Raw genomic sequence first — 24954 nt, 5'->3', positions numbered from 1 at the left:
AAAAAGAATAAAACACCTAGGAATAAACCTACCTAAGGAGACAAAAGCTGGGTATGCAGAACACTATGTAAGACACTGATGAAAGAAATTTAAGATGATACAAACAGGTGGAGAGATACACCATGTTCTTGGAATGGAAGAATCAACATTGTGAAAATAACTATACTCCCCAAAGCAATCTACAGATTCAATGCAATCCTTATCAAACTACCAATGGCATTTTTCACAGAACTAGAACAAAAAATTTCACAATTTGTATGGAAACACAAAAGACCCCGAATAGCCAAAGCAATCTTGAGAAAGAAAAATGGAACTGGAAGAATCAGACTCCCTGACTTCAGACTATACTGCAAAGCTACAGTAATCAAGACAGTATGGTACTGGCACAAAAACAGAAATATAGATCAATGGAACAGGATAGAAAGCCCAGAGATAAACCCATGCACATGTGTCACATTATCTTTGATAAAGGAGGCAAGAATACACAATGGAGAAAAGACAGTCACTTCAATAAGTACTGCTGGGAAAACTGGACAGCTACATGTAAAAGAATAAAATTAGAACACTCCCTAACACCATACATAAAAATAAACTCAAAATGATTAAAGACCTAAATGTAAGGCCAGACACTATAAAAGTCTTAGAGGAAAACACAGGCAGAACACTCTATGACATAAATCACAGCAAGATCCTTTCTGACCCACCTCCTAGAGAAATGGAAAGAAAAACAAAAATAAACAAATGGGACCTAATGAAACTTAAAAGCTTTTGCACAGCAAAGGAAACCAGAAACCAAATGAAAAGACAACCCTCAGAATGGCAGAGAGTATTTGCAAATGAAACAGCTGACAAAGGATTAATCTCCAAAATTTACAAGCAGCTCATGCAGCTCAATAGCAAAACAACAAACAACCCAATCCAAAAATGGGCAGATCTAAACAGACATTTCTCCAAAGAAGATATAGAGATTGCCGACAAACACATGAAAGAATGTTCAACATCACTAATCATTAGAGAAATGCAAATCAAAACTACAATGAGGTATCACCTCACACCAGTCAGAATGGCCATCATCAAAAAATCTACAAACAATAAATGCTGGAGAGGGTGTGGAGAAAAGGGAACCCTCTTGCGCTGTTGATGGGAATGTAAATTGATACAGCCGCTATGGAGAACAGTATGGAGGTTCCTTAAAAAACTAAAAATAGAACTACCATACGACCCAGCAATCCCACTACTGGGCATATACCATGTAAAAACCATAATTCAAAAAGAGTCATGCACCACAATGTTCACTGCAGCTCTATTTACAATAGCCAGGTCATGGAAGCAACCTAAGTGTCCATCGACAGATGAATGGATAAAGAAGATGTGGCACATATATACAATGGTATATTACTCAGCCATGAAAAGAAACGAAATTGAGTTATTTATAGTGAGGTGAATGGACCTAGAGACTAGAGTGGCATGGACATATATACACTACCAAATGTAAAATAGATAGCTAGTGGGAAGCAGCTGCATAGCACACGGAGACCAGCTCGGTGCTTTGTGACCACCTAGAGGGGGGGATAGGGAGGGTGGGAGGGAGACGCAAGAGGGAGGAGATACAGGGATATTGTTTATGTACAGCTGATTCACTTTGTTATACAGCAAAAACTAACACACCATTGTAAAGCAGTTATACTCCAATAAAGATGTTAAAAAACAAACAAAAAACAACAAAAAATCCACTGCTGTTTTCCTGGCCTTCAACCTACAATTTGTTAAAATGTCCAGTTAGAAATTTTAAATAAAACACAAATTTCAAAGGACCATCATGTGTTGAAATGCTACCAGCCTAATTAGTGCTAAACTTTGCAAAATAAAGAGGATACTGAGTTCAAACTTTTGCAGAGACGCTTAATGAAATTCAAATTGACGAAAGGAAGGTTAAACATCAATAATATTGCTGAATAACATGGGCTCAATATTCCAATGGGCTTATATGGAATTAAAATTAGTATAAAAGCTACTTTCTCATAACTTTCATAATTCTACAATCACAAAATGGAGAGAAAATAATTTTTTCTTTGACAGTTAATAGAAACTTTGTAGTTAAATAAAATTAAACATTTTACCAGTTGACAATGGTAGGAGGTACTAGTGCCTTCAAATATGTGCCTTTGTTTCAATACCTATCAAAACAAACACATGAAGGCAAGCATTACTACTCCTCATCTGGTTAATCACAGAGCCAAATATCAACCTTTTCCTGGAGATATCTCTATCTCCAAACCTCACAGGAAAATTTCTGTTGAGTTTTTCTGGAAATATCATCTATTATACTAGCAAATGACATTTTATCATGTAAACTTTTACCAAAAAAGCATGTTATATATACCACTCTACACACCTATTAGTATAACCAAAATCCAAAATACTAACATCACTAAATGCTACAAGAATGCAGAGCAACAGGAACTCTCATTCACTGCTGATGGGAATGCAGAATGGTACAGCCACTTTGGATGACAGTTTGGCAGTTTCTTACAAAACTAAACATACTCTTTACCATATGATCCGGCAATTGATCTCCTTGATATTTACTCAAATGAGTTGAAAATGTATGTCTAGACAAAAAAGCTGCACACAACTGTTTATAGCAGTTTTATTTGTAAATGCCAAAATTTGGAAGTAAACAAGATGTCCTTCAGCACGTGAATGTGTAACTGCTACATCCAGGCAATGGAATGTTATTCAGCACTAAAAAGAAATGAGCCATTAAGCCATGAAAAGATGGAGGCAACTCAAATGCAGATTACTAAGTGAAAGAAGTCAATCTGAAAGGTGACACACTATGATTCCAACTATATGACATTCTGGATAAGGCAAAGCTACGGAGACAGGATTGGGACTACTGAGACAGCAAAACGTTGCCTAGGGTTAAGGAGAAAGAAGGGATGAACAGGCAGAGCAGAGAGGATTTTCAGAGCAGTGCAACTACTCTGTAGGATACTATAATGGTAGATATACGACATTACATATTTGTCAAAATCCACGGAACGTGCAACACCAAGAGTGACCTCTAATGTAAACTGAGGACTGTGTGTGATAACGATGCATCAATGTAGGCTCATCGATGGTAATAAAAGTACCACTCTGGCGCAGGACGCTGCAACCGGGGGAGGCTGTGCATACGGGAGGACAGGGAACACATGGGAAATCTCACTACCTTCTGCTCAATTTTGTTGTGAACTTGAAACTGCTCTTAAAAAATAAAGTCTATCTTTTTAAAAAAAGGTATATCCAAAACTTTTATAAAGTATGTTGAGTTTTTTCACTCACTGTTATGATGGTCAAGGATAATTAGTAAGCTTTATAATAGTATTTCACTCAAAGCAGATAGGTTAGGAATCATTAGTTACTTAAAAAAATATATTAACATCAGCCCAAACTCACAGAGCTAGTAAGTACTGGTTAAGTATTTTGAGTCAAAATTCAGCACAGCACTGCCTCACTATTAATTTCCTCATTCCCTACAAGGCAGCTAGATGTACTTTAAAAGGGACAGGCCTTAAAACCAGATATATCTGGGTCCAAAATCCCTGCTCTGTTTTTTAATAGCTATGATTCTAGACACATTCATTCATTTCTTCATTCATCTATCCATCGGTCCATGGGGAGTGAGGGGGGCATCTTATCAATTTACTTATTTCTTGTGCCAGTTTACTCATTACGTAAATGAGGACAGCAACAATATATATGAACAAAATACATATCCATATTTGTAGAATTTCTATAAATAGAAGGCAACACATTAGAAAAAATGGGCTATGTACGTTCAGAGAAAAAATCCAAACGTCTATTAACTTTGAAAAAAATGGTCAACATCACTAGTTATCACGGAAATGCAAGTTAAAACGATATAATTTTCCCCTATCAGATTTCTTTTAATGAAAAAAAATCACAAGTATTGGCAAGGATATAGGAAACAAGATCGCGCTTGGCATTATTAGGGGAAGTGCAGCCACTTTGGACAGCAATTTGGCAGCAAAAGCTAAAAATGTACATTCCTATGACTTAGTGAATCCCTTCTGAGAAATTTGCCCTGGAGAAGGCTTGACAGAGGTGCATGTTTACTTTACCTTGTTTTGTTGTCTAATATGACAAGTCCTAGTATTCAATTGACCCTCAATAAATGTTGAATCTCCTCAACAAAGATTTAATGATCCATTCATTTTTGGCCAAGGAGGCAAGAAGAGAAGAAACTGCAGGCAGTAACAGTATTTGGAAAAGCAGAGGTATTCAAGAAAAGGGCACTTCAAGAAAACTAAGTATGTTGTAGGCTGATTAACGACCTCAAAGGTATCAGGTCCTAATCCCTGGAATCTGTAAATGTTACCTTATTTGGAAAATGGGTCTTTGCAGGTGTTATTAAATTAAGGCTTTTGAGATGGGGAGACAATCATCGATTATCCAGTGGGCCCTAAATGCCATCACAAGTGTCCCTGTAAGAGAGAAGCAGTAGATTTGACATACACAGTGAAGATGAAGCAAAGAGATTTGAAGACGCTGGCCTAGAAGCCTCGAGTGGAGCAACGGACTGCAGCAGTCCCAGAAGCTGCAGCAGTCCCAGAAGCTGCAGCAGTCCCAGAAGCTGCAGCAGTCCCAGAAGCTGCAGCAGTCCCAGAAGCTGCAGCAGTCCCAGAAGCTGCAGCAGTCCCAGAAGCTGCAGCAGTCCCAGAAGCTGCAGCAGTCCCAGAAGCTGCAGCAGTCCCAGAAGCTGCAGCAGTCCCAGAAGCTGCAGCAGTCCCAGAAGCTGCAGCAGTCCCAGAAGCTGCAGCAGTCCCAGAAGCTGCAGCAGTCCCAGAAGCTGCAGCAGTCCCAGAAGCTGCAGCAGTCCCAGAAGCTGCAGCAGTCCCAGAAGCTGCAGCAGTCCCAGAAGCTGCAGCAGTCCCAGAAGCTGCAGCAGTCCCAGAAGCTGCAGCAGTCCCAGAAGCTGCAGCAGTCCCAGAAGCTGCAGCAGTCCCAGAAGCTGCAGCAGTCCCAGAAGCTGCAGCAGTCCCAGAAGCTGCAGCAGTCCCAGAAGCTGCAGCAGTCCCAGAAGCTGCAGCAGTCCCAGAAGCTGCAGCAGTCCCAGAAGCTGCAGCAGTCCCAGAAGCTGCAGCAGTCCCAGAAGCTGCAGCAGTCCCAGAAGCTGCAGCAGTCCCAGAAGCTGCAGCAGTCCCAGAAGCTGCAGCAGTCCCAGAAGCTGCAGCAGTCCCAGAAGCTGCAGCAGTCCCAGAAGCTGCAGCAGTCCCAGAAGCTGAAGAGGCTAGAAGAGCTAGAAGAGCTAGAAGAGGCGGGAACAGCTTCTTCTCTAGCAGGAAGGAGCTAGCCTTGGCAACACCCTGATTTCAGCCCAGTAATGCTGATTCAAACTTTTGGCTTCTATTAACTATGAGAATAAATTCCTGTTGTTTTAAGCCACCAAATTTGTGGCATGACAGCAGCTCTAGAAAACACTGTACCTCACTGCCACTGCCCTGTGTGCCACGCTAAGTGGTTTAGACATTAGCCAGATCTCTGAAGAGCCATTCTGATTTTTATGCAAGAGAATGGGATAATCAGATCTGTTTCATAATGTTAAATCTAGTGCCAATTTGAGAATTTATTGATGGAAAAAAACTAGAAACAGGAAGATATATCAGAACCAAAAATCCAGACAGAAGATGAAGCTCTAGATCACCAGATATCTGAGGGTAAAAAATCACAATGAGAGATGAAAACAAAAAGTGTGTGTGAGCGGGGTATGAAATGGAGATAGACAATGTAGGAAACACTTTAAATATGCATATGTAATTAATATTCTCAAAGGGATAAGAGAGACCATCTTGTTGATGAAACAAGAATAGGATGGTATACAGAAGGACTGAAAATAAGAAAAAGCTCTTGGAAGTTAATAACACCTGAAATTAAAAAGTCAATAGATGTATTAGAAAATGAGGTTGGGAATACTTTCCCAGAAAGGAAAGCAAGAGCAATGAAGTAGAGAACAGGAGGTTAAAAAGTTTTTGTTTTTCTAATTGGGTGTCAAATTAATCCCAAAGACCAAGTTCCACTAAAAGGAGTTTTAGAAAGAAAGAACAAAGAGAATGAAGAGGTAGAAATTACTGAAGCGTTCTACAATAAGATATCCCAGAGCTGATGAACACTAGTCTTCAAATTGAAAGGGCCTGCTGAGTACTGAGCGGATGAATGGGGGGAAAAAAAGTTAACTGAACTCTAGACACAGCCTTGTGAATTCTCAGAGCACCAGATATAAGAATACCCTAAAAGCTTCCAAACAACAAAAACCAGGTCACAAATAAGGTGATTCTATAATTAATCAACAAAGAAGGATATTTTTGAGAGTAAACGCATGTACTATTATAAGGTAAATTTGAAGGTGTTCCAGACAAACCAGTATGTATAGCCACCCTTCCTATAAAGGAATAAGACTCATACTGGCAGCAGATGTCTCCGCAGTACTGGACGCTAGAAGGCTATGAACAATGCCTTCAGACTTTTGAGGGAAATTTTAATCCAGAACGCCCATCTACATTCCTGTTCAACTGCAGGTAGAATAAAGACATTTTCAGACATGCACGGACTCAGAAAATTTAATTCCACAAACACACTCTGCCAAGAAATTACTTTAAAAAGTCTTCCACCGTGTGCGTACAGTCTTTTGATAAAAGTTAGAGATAATTTTTAAGCCAGAATTGGTCTAAGTTTTGTAATCTATTTCATAAGAGCTATATCCCACAGCTTAAGTAAGGGGTCAGTCCCACAAGACTGTTCCCCACTTGGTAGTTACAAGTCTCCGGCCGGCTATAAATAGGGATTCCCACAAACCCCTCCTCAGGCTCAATAATTTACTAGGATGGCTCAAAGAACTCAGGAACACTCTTTACTTATATTTTCCAGTTTATTATAAAGCATACAATTCAGAAACAGACAAACGGAAGAGATGCACAGGGCAAGGGATGGGGAGGAAGGTATGCAGCAGAGCTTCCAAACCCTCTCCAGGTGTGCCGCCTCCCCAGCACCTGGACAGAAATGCTCACCGTCCCGGACGCTTACTGAATATCCTCCTGTTCAAGAGTTTTTATAGAGCTCAGTCTCCAGTCCCCTCACTCCTTGCAGGAGGTCGGTGAGTAGGGCTGAAAGTTCAAACCTCTAATCACTTGGTCCTTCTGGTGACCAGTTCCATCCTGAGATGCTCTAGGGACCCCATCCTAAGTCACTTCATTAGCATAAACTAGGGTGTGATCCAAAGGAGCTTTTATGAATAAAAGGTACTCCTAACAATCAGGAAATTCCAAGGGTCTCAGGAGCTCTGTGCCAAGAGTGGGGACAAAAACCTTATATACCTCTTGTATTATACCACAGAACTCTATTATTATCATTATTTATATTAACAGTTTAAGTGGGACAGAAAGGTGTAATCATGTCAGTATGTTTTTTTTAAGTATTTAAGAAAAATAAATATTATTAACTTTTGCCAAAACAGCTCACTAATTTCTCCCTCCCCCGACCCCTACCTCTGGCCAGCTACCAACCTGTTCTCTGTATCTATGAACTTAGCTTTTGTTTGTTTGAAGATTCCACATAAAAGAGAGATCACATGGTGTCTATCTTTCTCTGAGTTATTTGACTTGGTATAATGCCCTCAAGGTCCATCCATGTTGTCAAAAATGGCAGGATTTCATTCTTTTTAATGCCTAATATTCCACTGTGTATATATACATCTTCTTTATCCATTCATCCACTGATGGACACCTTAAGTTGTTTCCATATCTTGGCTATTATAAATAGTGCTGCAATGAACATGGGGATGCATATATCTTTTTGAATTAGTGTTTTCACTTTCTTCAGATAAATATCCAGGATTGGAACTGCTGAATTATATGTTAGTTCTATTCTCAATGTTTTGAGGAACTTCCATACTGTTTTCCATACTGGATGCACTGATTTACATCCCCACCAATAGTGCACAAGGGTTCCCTTTTCTCCACATCCTTGTCAACACGGTTATTTCTTGTCTATTTGATAATAGTCATTCTAGCAGGTATGAGGAGATCTCTCATTGTGGTTTTGATTTGCAATTCCCTGATGAATGACGATGTAGAGCATTTTTTCACACATCTGTTGGCCATCTGTATGTCTTTGGAAAAACATCTACTTGGATCTTCTGTCCATTTTTCAATCGGTTTTTGTGGTTGTGTTGTTTTTTGTTTTGTTTTGTTTTTGCTGTTCAGTTGTATCAGTTCTTTCTATATTCTGGATATAAACCCCGTATCAGATAGATGATTTGCAAATATTTTCTCCCATTAAGTAGGCTGCCTTTTTTGTTGATGTTTCCCTTGCTGTGCAAAAGTTTTTCAGTTTAATGTAGTCCCATCTGTTTATTTTTGCTTTTGTTGCTTTTGCTTTTGGTGGCAGATTCAAAAAATTATCACCAAGACGTGTCAAGGAGTTTACCACCTATGTTTTCTTCTAGGAGCTTTATGCCTTCAGGTCTTACACTCAAGTCTTTAATCCATTTTGCGTTAATTTTTGTTTACGGTATAAGATAGCGGGTCCAGTTTTATTCTTTTGCATGTGGCTGCCCAATTTCCCCATCACTGTCAATTATTAAAAGAACTTCTTACTCAGAAACAAAAGAAAACTTCAACTTAATAAAAGCATATCAGAAACCAATAGCAAACATCATACTCAAATTTCCATTAAAGTCAGGAATTAAGACAAGGAGGCCAGTTATGACTATCATTATTTAACACTGTTAAAAAGGCTCTAGCCCTGTAGTCTTTAGCCACATGGAGCTACTAAACACTTGGAAGTGTGGCTTGTCCAAATTGAGATGTGCTCTAAATGTAAAATACACATGGACTTGCAAAGACTTAGTATGAAGAAAATGTAAAACATCTCATTAATAATTTTTATATTGACTATAAGTTGAATATACTGGATTAAATAAAATATATTAAAGTTACCTGTTTCTTCTTTACTTAAGATACCTACTAGAAATTTAAACTACTACAGATATGGTTCACATTTGTGGCTCTAATTGCATTTCTTATGGACAGCACTGCAGTCTAGACAACGCAATGATGAAAAAAATGAGGAGTAGGCATACTAGAAAAGGAGAGACAGGATAATCACTGTTTGCAGATAATTAATGTCTGACAAGAAAATCCAAAAGAATCATCTGAAAATTATCCAACCAGAGAGAAAGTTCACTAAGATATTTGGATACTAGGTAGACAACAAAAACCAATCGTTTTCCTATACAATAGTAATAACCAGTTAGAAAATAAAAAGGGAAAAGATTTTATATATGTGTGTGTGCATATATATACATACATACATATATATATATATATATATATATATATATATATATATATATATATATATTAATACTACTACTGATAGACACTAAAAGACTTGCATACATGGAAAGACAGACTAGGTCCTGGGTAGAAAGGATAACTATAACTCCACCAAAATTAACCTATAAACCAAATACAATCCCAATCAAAATCCTACTAGGACTTTGTCAATTTTGGATGGTTAGTTGATATACTAGTTCCAAAGTTTATCTAGAAGAAAACATTTTAAGATTAGCTAAGAAAATTTGAGAAAAAGAATACTTAGTGCATACCAGCCTATTAGATGCCAAAACTAACACTAACTGTTCTGGTACAGAATTGTAAAAACCAGAAATAGTCATGGGACATTTACACTTAATGATGGTGGCGTTTCAGATCAATGAGCGAAGGATAGATTATTCAATAAATTAAACAGCATCAAAGTAAAACCAGAATTGAGCCAATGGCTGAATGTTAGTCCTAGAAAGATGGGGAACACATCCCTGAAACAATCAGCCTAGCAATATCTCTCTTCCACAGCTCCCATGTCCCAAAAAGGATTTGTTCCTAAGTCTTTTTTCTCATTATAAAACCATCTCCAGTGCTACCACGGTAGCCTACACAGCCCACACTGCCTGGCCTACAACTCTGTTGGGAAGAGAAGCACTGGTTTCGTTTGAACTATGCCACTTCACGCCCATCTCTTACCCCCAGTGACTATGGCAAACACAGGCATCCACAGGGATCCAGGAGCCTATGACCAGTGAGGCCTGTAACGAAAGTACTGATGTGTTGGTTCAATAATATTCTCTCTAGAACCTGGAACTGGGATTGAATTAAAAGAATTTGATAGAATTAAAAGAAGCTAAAAGGACTGCCAAAGTAAACTCATTCTTTAAGATTCAGCTGAAGCCTCTGTGAAGTCCTCCTCCTTGGTCCCACAGACAAGAGCTAAATCAATCCCTCTGCGCTCCAATTTCTCCCTCCACTCCTGCCTAACACACAGAGGCATGAAGGGGCAGAGAATAAGGAATCACAAGTAGCTTGAGATAGTTGGAACATAAGAAATTGAGAGAAGTTAGAAATGAAAATGGAATAGAGAAATATGTTGCAGAGACAGGTTTTAATAAGCAAGGCACTTGACCAGATTTGTTTTTTCAGAATGACTACTTGGGTCAACAAAGAAAACAAACCACAAAAGATTCCCGGTATATAGTTATTACAATAGCCCAAGCAAAGGATGATGAGGTCCAGGGTTTAGGGCAGCACATAGAGAAGTAGGAGGACCAACTGGAGAGACTTTCTGAGGTAAAACCAATAGGATTTGGTGAGATGTGAAGATTAATCTTTGAAGATTAAAGTCAACACTTCTAGAATATTGGATGACTTGCAATAGATATGAAGAATATAGGAAGAAGAACAGATACATATGAGTACATGAGCATAGGGTAGGATATTAAGTCTGTGGAAATGGCCAGAAAAGATATTCATAATATTGTCAGAAATACAAGACTGGGGCTCCAGACAGAACTGAAGATGTAGATTTTAGAAACATCACTAACTCTAACCATACTAGAGTTGAAACCATGGACTCCCTCAAAAATAGTATACTCAGTTATAAGATAAAAGGATTAAAGACAGTTATTATAAAAGCCAGCTAGAAGGGTAAGGAAACCAAGAGCATGTCCTAGAAGCCAAAGGCAGACATAAGGGTCAATGAGGGCATTGTCAGGAGTGCCAAAGGCTACAAGTGGTTATGATATTGAAGTACAACAAGCAGCTGGCCTGGCCCGAAGACCATCCATCACACTTTCTTGCTTTCTTTATCACATAACTTTTATATTATATCTATACCTATTACTCAACCAGTGAGCTATTTAAATGCATATCAAAAGCAAGTCTACCCTTTCAGAATTCCTGAGCTCCCACTAATAAACGTATATGGTCATTTTGATGGCAGGTTTTTGGCCTTCCAAAACTTTTCTGGTATTATGTTCAAATCTTTCAACTCAATTTAATAAACATTTACTGAGTATCTCATGTTCATTGTTGTGCTAGGTGACAGGGATGCAAAGATTGATTCTATCAACAAATATGAGTATCTTCTATATGCTGGGCACTGGAAGTGCATCAGTGAATAACAAGTATCCCCATCCTCAGAGATGCTTACTTTCTACGTTAAACAGCTACTCTCCCTTAAAGGAGCCCAAAAGAAACACATTATGTTTTAGACTTATCTAAAAAGAAAAGATAGCAAATACATTTATTTCATAAAGCAATTTGAAATTAATAACATGAAACACAAAACTGTAATTAATCACCTATAGTTAACAAGCCTGTCCTCTGGCATCATACAATATAAACAAACATTGAATTAGACATACATACAGCCAGCTCTCAGTTATCTGTGGGTAAACTACCCAGGCACATCAAGAGCAATTCCCTAACACTGACTCACTTTTCTGGGTTATGTCCCATCCAAATTTCTACCATGTAATCTTCTAACACTGAGATAATGTAAGAATATACAGTTTAAAACTTTCACAAAGTAACTCAAATCGTTACCCATGCCAGATTTACTATGTCTACCATTTTTCAAATGAACTTGCAGAGACATGCTCCCTAAATCTGATACCCTTCATTTCCCAGAATCAAATAATCCAGGTTCTTCAACCCCATCCCCAATTCATCTATATATAATGCTGCCCCCAAACTAATAAGCCTCCAAGCATGGGCCTAGCTTTTATCTACGAGTTCATGGTCTCTAAACTTTAAGGATCACAACAAGCGCCTTTTGGTAAAACTGCTGGCATTCCAAACATGTGTACCTTTAACATTGTGCGTATGTGTTATTGTTCTAGCATACTATAAACACCACAAATCATGCAGAAAATATGGACATTTTTTTTAAAATTCGAACGTTTTCTTCCAGCACTGCAGAGATGACTTGCATGCACACCCCGGGGCACACACACGCTGCAAGACAGAGACCTTCCTTATCTTAAAGAAACTGACGCTTGGAGGTAATCTGCTGTGGTTGCAAAACCAGAATAAGGTGGAGTCAGATTTGGGAATTCAAGTGCCAATGTGGTCATAAAGCTCAAGCCCTGCATCACTCCCCTCTACCACGCCAATCTCACTCCTTATACTTGGGGTCCCATGAGCTCCCCTCTCTGACCTCACACCTCACTCCCAACCAGCTACTACCTCTCACAACCCCCCCACCTCAAGATGTTGGAGAAAACAGGTATTCTTTTTATGCCTCAGAAAGCGACTTACAAATAAACATTTTGAATTTCTAAGGAGAATACTATGCAGGAGAGTCTAAACAGGCATCAGGCTAGAAGTCAGGCCTAGTTTCAGAGTCAATGATGAATACAAATTCCTAGACTCTAACACACTAGCAATATGGAAAGTTTCAGTACAAAAGGAAAATGACTTACAGAAGTATTCACTGTGAATATGTAAAAAATAATAATTCCGTGTATTATGGTCCATGTGGTATAACTGCAATTAATGTCAAGTACAGTTCTAAGATTAATTCATTCTGGTTCATTCTGGTTTTCCATGGAACTAAAATAAACTCCTTACTTCATTTTAGAAAGAACTCGACTACCCCAAGCTTCCCCCAAACAAGAGGTAATAAGTTCAGAGATCAAGTCAGTTTCCAAAGAGAAGAGAAAGATTTCTGATTGTTTTAATGTTACAGTAAAAAAAAAAGCCAAAGTCAGGGTCCAGAATGAGGATCACTTCAATCCTGATGAAAGTAAAATAAGTAAAAATAAGAAACTTCTCTGGTTGAAGTAGGAACTTTTCATAATTCTGGCCAAAGTGATAACTGAGTATTTTATAACCCAGAAACAGCAATGCAGAAAAATGAACTGTTTTATGCCTACAATACCAATTTAGAAAATAATATTCAAAAGGTTACATCTATGCAGCAGTCAGTGTAGTTAGTATCTAATAAAACCCATGCAAATACCCCAGTGAATTACAAGTAGTAAACACATAAACAAACACAGAGGGAGAAACACACAAAGCTAACTGATAAAGTTTCAAAGAAGCCTAAGAAAGAAATGTGGCAGGAATAGAAAAAGTCCTAAACCAAGAAAAAGGAAGAGGTGGAAAGGGAGGTAAAAGAAGAAGAGCACTGATGGAGAAGCAGCTCACAACAGTGCCGAGCAAGAAAGGTTTACAGACAAGGACACTGAGCACTGAGCTCCACGAAGGCTAAATGGCATGGGCAGTGCCACGCTGACAGTCAAGCAGCAGGGTTAGAAACAACTCGGGCCAGACCCTAAATGCTCCTCCTGTAACAACTCAGAGCCCACATGGTTCCCTTCACTTGCTGGCTGCCCAGTGTCCCTTCCTATTCCTACTACCTTCCATTCATTCAACAATTACAGCTGACCCTTGAACACGGGGTTTAGGGGCGCCAACCTTCCATACAGTCAAAAATCCGGATATAATTTTATAGTCAGTCCTCTATACCCACAGTTCCACATCCAGGGATTCAACAAATTTTGGATTGTGTAGTGCTGTAGTACACATTTAGTGGGGGGAAAAAAAAAAAAATTCACAAGTAAGTGGACCCGCACAGTTCAAACCCATGTTGTTCAGGGGTCAACTGTACTTCCTGAGTTGAAGGAATCAATAAATAAATGAGTCTTAGGCAAGGTCTTTAATTGTCTTTGTCCTCTAAGTCTCTGGTGTTTTTGCTTCTCCACAGGGATGTGACTTATCCTCACAGCTTCTCTAGTCCCCCAGAACAGGTGATGCCTCAATTTTATTTGTCAATCTTGCTCTTCCCCAACTGCCCTGGACATCCCCATTTGAGTTTGTCTACCTTAAACTCAACTATTTTTTCAAATCCAATCTATGTCTCGCTTGCTCAGCTGACCTTTCCCTTGGCTACCCTGGCCAGTATGACCTCTCTGCCCTCTGTACGGCTCACTCAACATTAACCACATCCTTTATGTATCTTCAGACAGTTTGCACACTCTCTTCCTTCAGGAATTAGTATTCCTTAGTCCCCTTTAAGTGATGTATGCTTTTTACTTATATGATGGGTTTGCTCACATGCTGGACTCAGAATACCTTGCTACTTCTTACCAGAAAACTGCTTCTGAAGGACAGAAAAAATCAAAATGCAACAAAAACGAGAAACAAAGAGGCACAAGGAAACTTTTGGAGGTGATCGATATGTCTATTACCTTGATTGTGGTGATGGCTACACAGGTGTATGCATGTCCAAACTCAAACTGTACACATTAAATATGTGCAGATTTTTATATATCAATGAAAGGACAGAGAAGGGAGGGAAGAGGAAAAAAGGAAGAATAGAGAAGAAAGAAAACAGGAAAAAAAGAGAAGACAGAGAGAGGCAGAGAAATAACTAACAACTAACAAACGGGTCAACCGTGTACCCTAAACTACTATCTGTCATCTTCCTCAATCCTCGTGATAACCCTGCAAAGTAAGAACATCTTTACGTTACAGAAATTGAAATGGAAGGCTGAGAAAGATTAAGGAATCAGGTCAAATTTACACAGCAAGTTTTACACACATATATGGCAATGATTCCTTCGCCACTCAACACGAAGTTGATGACCTAAGACAGTATTTTTAGAAATGCTACCTGAACCATTATCAAGGTCATATTCAAAAGATGTTTAAAACTAATAAGGAGATTCTTAAGTTATCTGACTGAGAAGTACACCATGTCAACCTACTTTCAAGGTGCTTTATATACACTTCCAGAAAACTAAAGCACAAGGTAAATCCTAAATTACTGACATTAAAATATAACAAAATTGGGCTTCCCTGGTGGCGCAGTGGTTGAGAATCTGCCTGCCAGTGCAGGGGACACGGGTTCGAGCCCTGGTCTGGGAAGATCCCACATGCCGCAGAGCAACTAGACCCGTGAGCCACAATTACTGAGCCTGCGCGTCTGGAGCCTGTGCTCTGCAACACGAGAGGCCGTGATAGTGAGAGGCCCGTGCACCGCGATGAAGAGTGGCCCCCACTTGCCACAACTAGAGAAAGCCCTCGCACAGAAACGAAGACCCAACACAGCCATAAATAAATAAATAAAAATTTAAAAAAATATATATATAACAAAATCTACTTAATGTCCCTCAGTTTACAGTTTACTACTTACAATATCTCTTCCCAATCTCCATTAACCAGAGGTTACAATACATTAGACATTTCCTTGAAGTGTATTTGTCTACGTAAGGATGGTAACGCTGCTTCAAAAGGTAAGGCAATAACAAAGAGTGAGTGGACGAACTTAGAAAATACTGTATATTCTAAAAATAAACTTAAAATAGTTAATATTTACTGAGTGCTGACTACATGCCAGGAACTTATATAAATCCTAACAACAATATATAGCAGATTTTCTTATTATCTGTTTTTTATAGAAGAAATTGAGGCACAGAGAGGTTAAATAAGCTGCCCAAGATCACACAACTAATAAGCCAGAATTCAATTCCAAGAAAACTTAACTCCAAGTCCATGTCCCTACCCACCAAAATTACAATGGAAAAAGGCACATTTTAGGGGAAAATTCTTAAACAAGCACTCAAATACAGAATTGGCTAAATCAAAAGTAGATTTATAAAAATTTCCCAAAAGGAAGGACACATGTGAATTATCCCTACAGTCATTTATGGAATTTAAAATGAAACAATATTAGATATATATCTGCAAAATTATCTACTAAGAACAAAAAAAGAAATAAAAATGAAAGTAAAACAAGTTTAAAGTAAATTAGCTAAACTGAGATGTACCCACAGTGATGAAACTCAACTGATGAAACCACATAGATTAAGTGATATTGACTGAAAAAAAAGGATGCTGCATAAGAATACATACAATGCCATCTATATCAAGTTTAAAAATACATAAAACAATACCGTACACTGTTTAGGGATACATCCATGTGTAGTAAAATTGCAGAGCAATGGATATGAATAATGAACACCAAATTCAGATCAGTGGTTAACTGGAGGATTTGGGGGAAGGAAGTGGTTTCTTTAAATGGATCAAATATTATGAAATATTTCTCAGACATACAGAAAGCAAGTCTCCTTTCTTTTTTTTTTTAAAGAAAGAAAAGGAAAAAAATGGAATTAGCAGATTACAGAACCCAAAATTGCTTTATATTCCTGATCCGAAAAATGCTAAAAGGTCAATGTTAATGATTCCTATGTAAGAATGTTACAGGAGAATGTATCCTGATGTATTTACGTTCAAGTACAAGAAGAAAATTTTAGTTAAGTTCTCTCAATTTAGTTTGTTACTCCTCTGTAAAAACAGGGCTTTTTTTTTTGGGGGGGGGGGAGGTAAGTTATGTGTAATAAAAATAGATAAACTGTCATCACAGCTCCCTTCCAGGTATAATCATGCCTTCAGAGGTATATATGAACTTCAAACCAAGCTGTCACCCCACAGAGGAGGTGCAGCGCCTGGGCCTTGGATTCTGGAACCTAACTACCTGGGATGAGGTACAGCACACACTTGGGTAAGTCATTTAAGCTCCCTGTGCCTCAATTTCCTCATGTGTGAAATAAGAATGATAAAAAACCTATCTCATAAAATTGAGAAGAAAATCATAACAGCACCTGGCCAGAGGAAATATTGTAAAGGTATTGGCTATCATCTTTATTCCAAAGACCATTAGTACAGAGAAAAACCAGGCTTTGTATCAGAAAAATATTATCTAAGTGTGATTACTTTCCAAATTAAATAAGGGATAGAAAAGCTGACCGTGACATGACGGACAAATGGGAAGCTTTTTATAGCAAGATAAGGTTTTTATTTTCTAACAACATTCTTTAGTATTGTTATACCATCTCCAATGTGTACATATCTGTGTACACACACACCTGGTACAGATTCAAGGTGCAACATTCTATTCCGTCTCCCTTGCTCACTTGGCAAAAAGTCCAGTTTGTCGTAGAAAACTGGGCTACCACCTCCACCGTAAAGTCTCCCCTTTTTCCTGCCCTGTTCTGTCCGAGCTATACCAGACAGGAGCTATGGTACAGCTCCTGCCCTGAGCTATACCACACAGTAATGCATCTATTCTTATACCTTCTTCCTTTACACCATATAATGTTCATACTTTCCTTTCATGAATCCTGAGTTCTTCGAGAGCAGGGACGATCTCTTTTTTTTTTCTTTTTTAAATTATTTATTTATTTATAAATAAATTTTTTAATTTATTCTTCATTGCTGCACGCGGGCTTTCTCTAGTTGCAGCGAGCGGGGGCTACTCTTCATTGCGGTGCGTGGACTTCTCATTGCGGTGGCTCTCTTTGCTGTGGAGCACGCGTTCTAGGTGCACGGGCTCAGTTGTTGTGGCTCGTGGGCTCTACAGCACAGGCTCAGCAGTTGTGGCACACGGGCTTAGTTGCTCCACGGCATGTGGGATCTTCCCGGACCAGGGCTCGAACCCGTGTCCCCTGCACTGGCAGGCGGATTCTTAACCACTGCGCCGCCAGAGAAGACCAGGGACGATCTCTTAATCATTTTCAAATTCCCAGTGTCTTGCAAGATACATACTAAAGAAATATTTAAGTGAATAAATCATTGCCCCTATAAATCCTCGTAATACCTTCACAAACAAATAGGGAACTATAGTTGGAGGCAATTTATCCAAAACATTGGTTACTCTTAGGTATCTTCAGTTCAAAATAAAAATTAGCAGATCCATTAAGCTCACTGAATCATCCAATAATTCTTTATTCCTCCAAATGAGAAACATGAGAAGTAAACATATTTCAGTAAAAACAGAAGTTAAAATTTTAAATAGAAAGAATTTAGTCATTTAAAATGTCAGGAAAACAGAAGCAGTGTGAAAACTATTATGAAACTAAAAATAGCACGTAGGGAAGAAATCACAAGATTTAATGTTTATATTGTCCCCTTCTTCAGAAAAGAAACAAACTATAATCAAAAGTCAGATGAAAGTATATACCATATTAAGGTGGATAAAAATCAAGATTAAGTCACATGTCAAATCAATTTCACACAATGCTTTGTAGTGAGGTTTTCTAAAAAGACTACGTCATGAGTCAGCAAAACTTGGGCTGATTTTTAGGAATTCAACAGTTCTTGGCAATTTTCTGGAAATTGCTCAGGGCTCCATAATATGGTACTGACTCCTGTCGGGTGGTTACAGGCCCATCTTCTGTTACTATAGAAGAGGTGTCCCTCCTCCCAGCTAAGGCACAGGACTCACTTGCTTTGGATCCCACGCCCTCCCATCTTCTCACGAACTTTGCACAAACAAGTAACACTTTTCTCATCTATATTCGACCTCCCCCTCTCAACAGACACCCTCCCATCAGCATTTAAATATGCTAAAAATCAAAACTCGTGGAAGCAGTTTCCTATTCTTGCTGTCTCCATTTTCCCCACCTTCTGCTTATTTCTGCTCCCCATCCCATCCCTACCACCACATCAGTATCTCCTGCCAAGGTCACCCATGACCTCCGAGTTGCTAAATACAACAGATGGTGCTCAATTTTCCTCACAGGGGCATTCCACAGTATTGACAGCTTTCCGCTTGGCAGCAGGGACACATGCTTCTGGCTGTCCTCTCACCTCCCTGGGCACTACTCCTGTGTCCTTTGCAAGCTCAGCCTCCTATACCCAGCTCCATCCCTGGCCTCTTCCTGTTCTCTTTCTAGTCTCTCCACTGGCAATCTCTACACTGGTAGCGTCAAAATGGTAAATGAGTAATCACTCAACATCTCCTTCTCCCAACCCATATAGTACTATTAATCACCAGGTCTGGCAATTTTGCTTCTAAATCTCCATTTTCTCAATATTTCTGCTAATGATATAAGGCTCTTAAGAGGATCAAATAAGCTAAAATGATAGTACTTCAAAAAGGAAAAAGACTTTAATCTGAGTATCAGTATTCATTAAATTGAAATCTCCTTGAAAGCAAGGACTTTACAAGTTCATCTTTTTATTTATTCCACATTGTACACCTAGCACAGTACTTTGCATGCACACGGCATTCAGTAAATGTACTGCAATGAGCTATTTGTATTGGCTTAATACATGTTCAACTGAAATAGTCACACATTTAATGGTTTATATTTCCCAAATCATGTCATCATTTGTCTCCTAAGAGGTGAGAATTTTAAGTTAAGTCACTCTGTAAAGTGTAAGCTACACCGGATACTTTTGATAATTATAATACTACTTATCTAAAGTTAGAAAAAACTGTCAACTTTTTTTGGCCTAGCTTTCCTGAAAACATCCAAATCCCATCATCAAGTCCAAATCTCACATAAGTTTCTTGCTTCCCAACTGTTCATCTGAAAGGGGAAAGTATTACAGGAATATTTAAGCTTTAAGTACCCTAAAGGCAGGGAGAATGACTTCCTGAAAAAACGCCCTCTCTCATTTTCATATCTTGCAATGTGAGCTGGAGTGACATTCTGGGTAGAAACAGACATTGAAATTAAAAGAATATTGTTGCTCAAAAGTTCTCAAACTCTTGCTTTATGTACATTTAATTACAGCCTCAGAATGCAAGATCGTCATCTAGTAGTATCTCACCGTATCAATTCAAAAATCTCCCCAGAAGAAAATACAGTCTCTTCAAAAAGTGGTGTTGGGAAAGCTAGACAGCTACATCTAAAACAACAAAATCTGAACATTCCCTCAAACCATATACAAAAACAAACTCCAAATGGTTTAAAGACCTGAATATAAAACATGACACCATAAAACTCCTAGAAAAGAACATAGGCAAAACATTCTTCGACGTAAATCATAGCAATATTTTCTTAAATCAGTCTCCCAAGGGAAATGAAAAGCAAAAATAAACAAATGAGACCTAATCAAACTTAAAAGTTTTACACAGCAAAAGAAACCATAAACAAAATGAAAAGACAACCTATGAAATATTTGCAAATGATGCAATTGACAAAGGGTTAATATTCAAACTATACAAACAGCTCATACAACTCAATATCAAAAAAAACTCAAACCACCCAATCAGAAAGTGGGCAGAAGACCTAAACAGACATTTCTCCAAAGAAGACATACAGATAGCTAACAGGCACATGAAAAGATCCTCAACATCACTAATTATTAGAGAAATACAAATCCAAACAAACCACAGTGAGGTATCACCTCACACCTGTCAGAATGGCTACCATCAAAAGTCTACATATAATAAATGCTGAAGGAGAAAAGGGAACCCTCCTACACTGTTGGTGGGAATGTAATTTGGTGTAGCCACTATGGGAAACAGTATTCAGGTACTTTAAAAGACTAAAAATAGAATCACCATATGATCCAGCAATTCCACTCCAGAAAGGATGAAAAGTCTAATTCAAAATGAACATTTGGGTACATGTATATTAGCAGCATATTTACAATGGCCAAGACATGGAAGCAACACAAGTGCCCATCAACAGACGATTGGCTTAAGAAGATGTGATATGTATATGCGTGTGTATGTTTATAATATTACTCAGCCATAAAAAAGAATGAAATATTGCCATTTGCAGCAACATGGATGGACCTAGAGAATATTAAGCTTAGTGAAACAAGTCAGACAGAAAAAGACAAATACTATATGATATCACTTGTATGTGGAATCTAAAAAATAATACAAATGAGTATGTATACAAAACAGAAACAGACTCACAGACACAGAAAACAAACATGGTCACCAAAGGGGAGAGGGAGGAGGGGAGGGACAAATTAGTAGTACGGGATTAACAGATACAAACTGCTATACGTAAAATAGATAAGCAACAAGGATGTACTGCATAACACAGGGAATTATACCCAATATCTTGTAATAACCTACAATGGAATATAATCTGTCAAAAAAAAAAGAAAGAGGAATAAGTAAAATTAAATAAAAGGAATTTCAGAGATAAAGAGATGCCAGTGAAAATGTTCCCTTTCCAGATCCTGAATTTTAAGTCTGATCAATTTTCTTTCTACCGTACTGATACTGGGCAATCTTAATTTAAACAAAACTGGAATCGCTGGAAAATGACATATAATATATTTACTTTACATATTCGTATATTTATTTTCTTAGTGTTCCATACCACTCTTACAAATTATTAAAAGTAAACTCATAAAAGGTAAATTTTAAAATTAGTATTTAATATTAGAGAAGACTAAAATAACATGAATCCAAAATGCCAGCTGGTATCATGGACTCAATCCTGGAACAGAAAAAAGGGCATTAGTGGAAAAATTGGTGAATAAAGTCTACAGTTTAGTTAAGAAGATAATATCAATTTCTTGTTTTGACAAATGCACCAAGGTTATGTGACGTGTTAATATAAGAGCAGGGGAGCTGGGTTATGGTATATACAGGAATATTCCATATTTGCAACTTTTCTGTAACTCTCAAATCATCCCAAAATAAAAAGTTTAAAAATATATATATAGTACCCAGTCTAGTCAACAAGCACTACTGGTCACCCACCATCTAAAGGGAAAAACAAAAAAACCTCCCTAGACCAGATTTCCATCTAAATCACAATCCTCTATATAATATTCGTTCACACACTACTTATCCTTCATTACACATTACACATATCATAATTTGTAATTATATACTATTTGTATGAGATTTGCTTCATGTTTGTTTCTTCCGTAAAGGCAAAGCTCACACCAATTCTGTTCACTGCTGCATTCCCAGCACTTTACATGGTGCCTGACATAGAATAGGAATTAAAGGCTCTAAGTGAGCAATTAATTGAAAGAGGAGTGGTTAATTTAAGCAGAACCACACAGCAGAGGAGCACATAAGCAATGAGAAAAATGTTGGGGCTTTAAGATCTGACTTCCCAAACCAGACAGGGATTGATTCTCCCCATCCCTCCTTCCTTCCTTCTTTCCTTCAAGGACATGACTCAGAATATTTCAGCTTTAAATCAACCGGCGCAAACATCTTACAAACCCAGTAACTGAGACCCAAAGACACTAGGTGACCCATACATCCAGTGGATCTCTGCTCTACACCCAACACTGCCATCCTACAGAACCAACTCTTCCTATAGAAAAAGAGAGAAACCAGGAAAAGTCTAAAGGGAAAATGCCAGAGTGACTAAAGAAGCCTTACTCATCCCCAAGAGTGAGAAGTGCATGGGAAGACGCCAGAACACAAAAGAATAAAGTCTGTGCGGCACACTCCCGGGTGACACCTCCTCCTCCCTGTAATAACCTACTAATACACTTTCAGGAGCAACTCAGCAGCACCCTTCAACTCTCGGAACTAATCTGGGGAAACAAAAAAGGTTATCATCAAACTACAGCTCTCCTGGCCAAACAAAAATCCACGGTGACAACTACTCAGCCAGCCACCAAGGAGTGGCAGCATACTATAGCGCTTAGATGTGAAAGCTCTGTATTTTCAGACAGGCGGATCTGAATCCCAGCTTCTCCTCTTACTTGCTGTGATCTGGGGGCAAGTTAATATATCCAAACAGCAGTTTCTCCAGCTGTAAAATGGGAATAACCGCCCCCCTAGCGGGTTGTTAACAGTTTCAGAAATACTATACAGAAAGCTCTTAGCACAACGCCTGCAATGTTATAAAGACTCAATAAGTGTCAGCTGTTTGTCATCTTATTCGACTATAATCACTTTCACGAGGCCTATTCTCTCTCTAACGTCCATATAATTTCAAAGACATCGTTCTACCCTTTTTTTGAAGAGCCATATACACAATAGCTTCGAGCACATTTTCTAAACCCAGCCTGGACAAACCAGTTCTATGTCTCTGGGCCTCGGGTTCCTCACCTGTGAAACGGGCCGGATCATCCCTACCCCACTGGGCTGCTGGTAGTGAGTACTCTCTCGGTATTACACGTTCCACTGCTGCTGTATAATTAAAACGCACCTAGGGAAAATAAACCTTCAACTCCCAACCCCAAGACAACAGTTTTCATCCCCGCCCCATCACCACCGATCGTGGCCAGAACAAATACCAAGGTCGACCCATCTCACACCCCCAATTTCTCCTCACACCCCGCAGCAACCCACCCCCCCCCCCCCAGTGTGGGTTTCCGAAACCGCAGGGCTCAGTTTCCTCCCAGCGACGGCGTCAGAGCCGGGCTAGTGAAAGTGGCCAATCCCCCAGCCCACTCCGCCCCCAAAGCGCCGGGAGAGACCCCGCGCATCCTTCCTCCCCCGGACAGCGCGGCCGCTCTGGCTGCGGTTCCCCCAGCTCACGTGGGCCCTTTCGGCCCGGGCCCCACCTCACCCGCTTCCCGGACCCCACGGCCGCGCCTCCCACACACGCCGCGGGCCGGCCCCAGAGCCCGCACCGCCAGCGCGCACACCCTCGGCGCCGGGCTCGGCGGCCACGTCGACGAGCCGGGGCCTCCAGGCCGGCCGCGTCCCTCCCCCAGGCCCGGGCCGCCCTCGGGCCCAGCCCGGCCGCACGCGGAGGCCCCGCCGCCAACACGGCCCCGCCGCTCCCACCACGGGCGCCGCACTCACCGCGACGCCGGAGCTCCGGTTCCTCCGGCCCATGCAGGCCTGGCTGCGCCCCAGAGCATTCACGCCCCGGTCCGCCTCCTGGGGACCCTGACGCAGCCGCCGCGGTCCCACTGCGAGAGGGCGGCGGTCGGCTGCCCGGTCAGCTGCCGCGCCGCCTGGTCTCAGCCCCAGCACTCGCAACAAGCGCAGCGTAGCGGCCCAGCGCCGGCAGACCAGCGTCTGTTGAGCCGAACCGCCCGGGACGCGCGCCCCCGGCCGGCGCTCGTTGCATATGCAGAGAGGCAGCCGCCCATTGGCCCGCGGGCGGTGGCGCGTGCGGGGCTGGGCCTATCGAATTCCGGCCGGGAGCGCGGCGCGGGCGGCCGGGGGCGGGGCGGGGTTACTATGGGTCATTCGCCCGAGCCGGGGCGGACGCGACCCAGCCGCAGCCGGCGCGGGGCGGGGACAGGTCGGCGGGGAGGGACTGGACCACTGCGGCCGGGGGAGGAGAGCCAGTCTGTGCGGCCGCAACATGGGCGGAGATGGGGCGGGGCCGGCCGGGTCTGCAGGAGGGCAGTTCCGGAGAAAAAAGACCCCCGCCTTGTTCCCCGAAAAAAGAACTACAAAACGCAGATACTGCTGTAATGCATAAATCTTAATATAGATCAGGGGAAAAAATGCGCGTTATTATTTTCATTCTTAACTGGATTACTTGCTTCGTTCTTGCACAAATTTGTCAAATTTTGTAAAATAAAATGATTTTTGGAAATGTCTGAAGCGAGAGGGTCTCAAAAATTCAAAGCATGTTTCTTTATTGTCTCTTGTTTTGGCCTCACCGAACCCAGCAAATAACCCATCTCCCCTCAGTGCACTCACTAATTATACCAGATTGATATTTGTTTTCAAATGATAAAGTTGACCCCAAATTATTGTCTTTGGACGTTCTTTTTATGAAGCTAAAAGTGTTTCTGTATTTTAAAGTTTGCCATTATATTTCACTTTAGACACTACAAAAAGGAAAAAAAACATAGAGTGCAGGTAGACTGCCTTACTGCAAGCAAACGAACCAAAACACAAATGACTAAAACAGCAAGT

At 40.1% G+C, this 24954-nt stretch overlaps 1 protein-coding gene across 2 annotated transcripts in view; it reads right to left on the bottom strand.

The window, feature by feature from the left end:
- Positions 1–24125, bottom strand: part of ACSL3 (acyl-CoA synthetase long chain family member 3) — a 79862-nt gene extending 55737 nt beyond the window's left edge. Inside the window, exons 1-2 of one of the 2 annotated variants that reach the window (XM_059928814.1) lie at positions 23881–24125; positions 23179–23278 (exon numbers count right to left, since the gene is read on the bottom strand). The gene's annotated coding sequence lies outside the window, so the exon portion shown is untranslated. The remainder of the gene's footprint in view (positions 1–23178; positions 23279–23880) is intronic. The other variant, XM_059928813.1, reaches the window with a different exon arrangement.
- Positions 24126–24954: the final 829 nt, after the last annotated feature.

The sequence above is a fragment of the Balaenoptera ricei genome, chromosome 7 (genome assembly GCF_028023285.1).
Source record: "Balaenoptera ricei isolate mBalRic1 chromosome 7, mBalRic1.hap2, whole genome shotgun sequence".
Classification (NCBI taxonomy): domain Eukaryota; kingdom Metazoa; phylum Chordata; class Mammalia; order Artiodactyla; family Balaenopteridae; genus Balaenoptera; species Balaenoptera ricei.
This window is presented reverse-complemented; position numbering and strand designations above follow the sequence as displayed.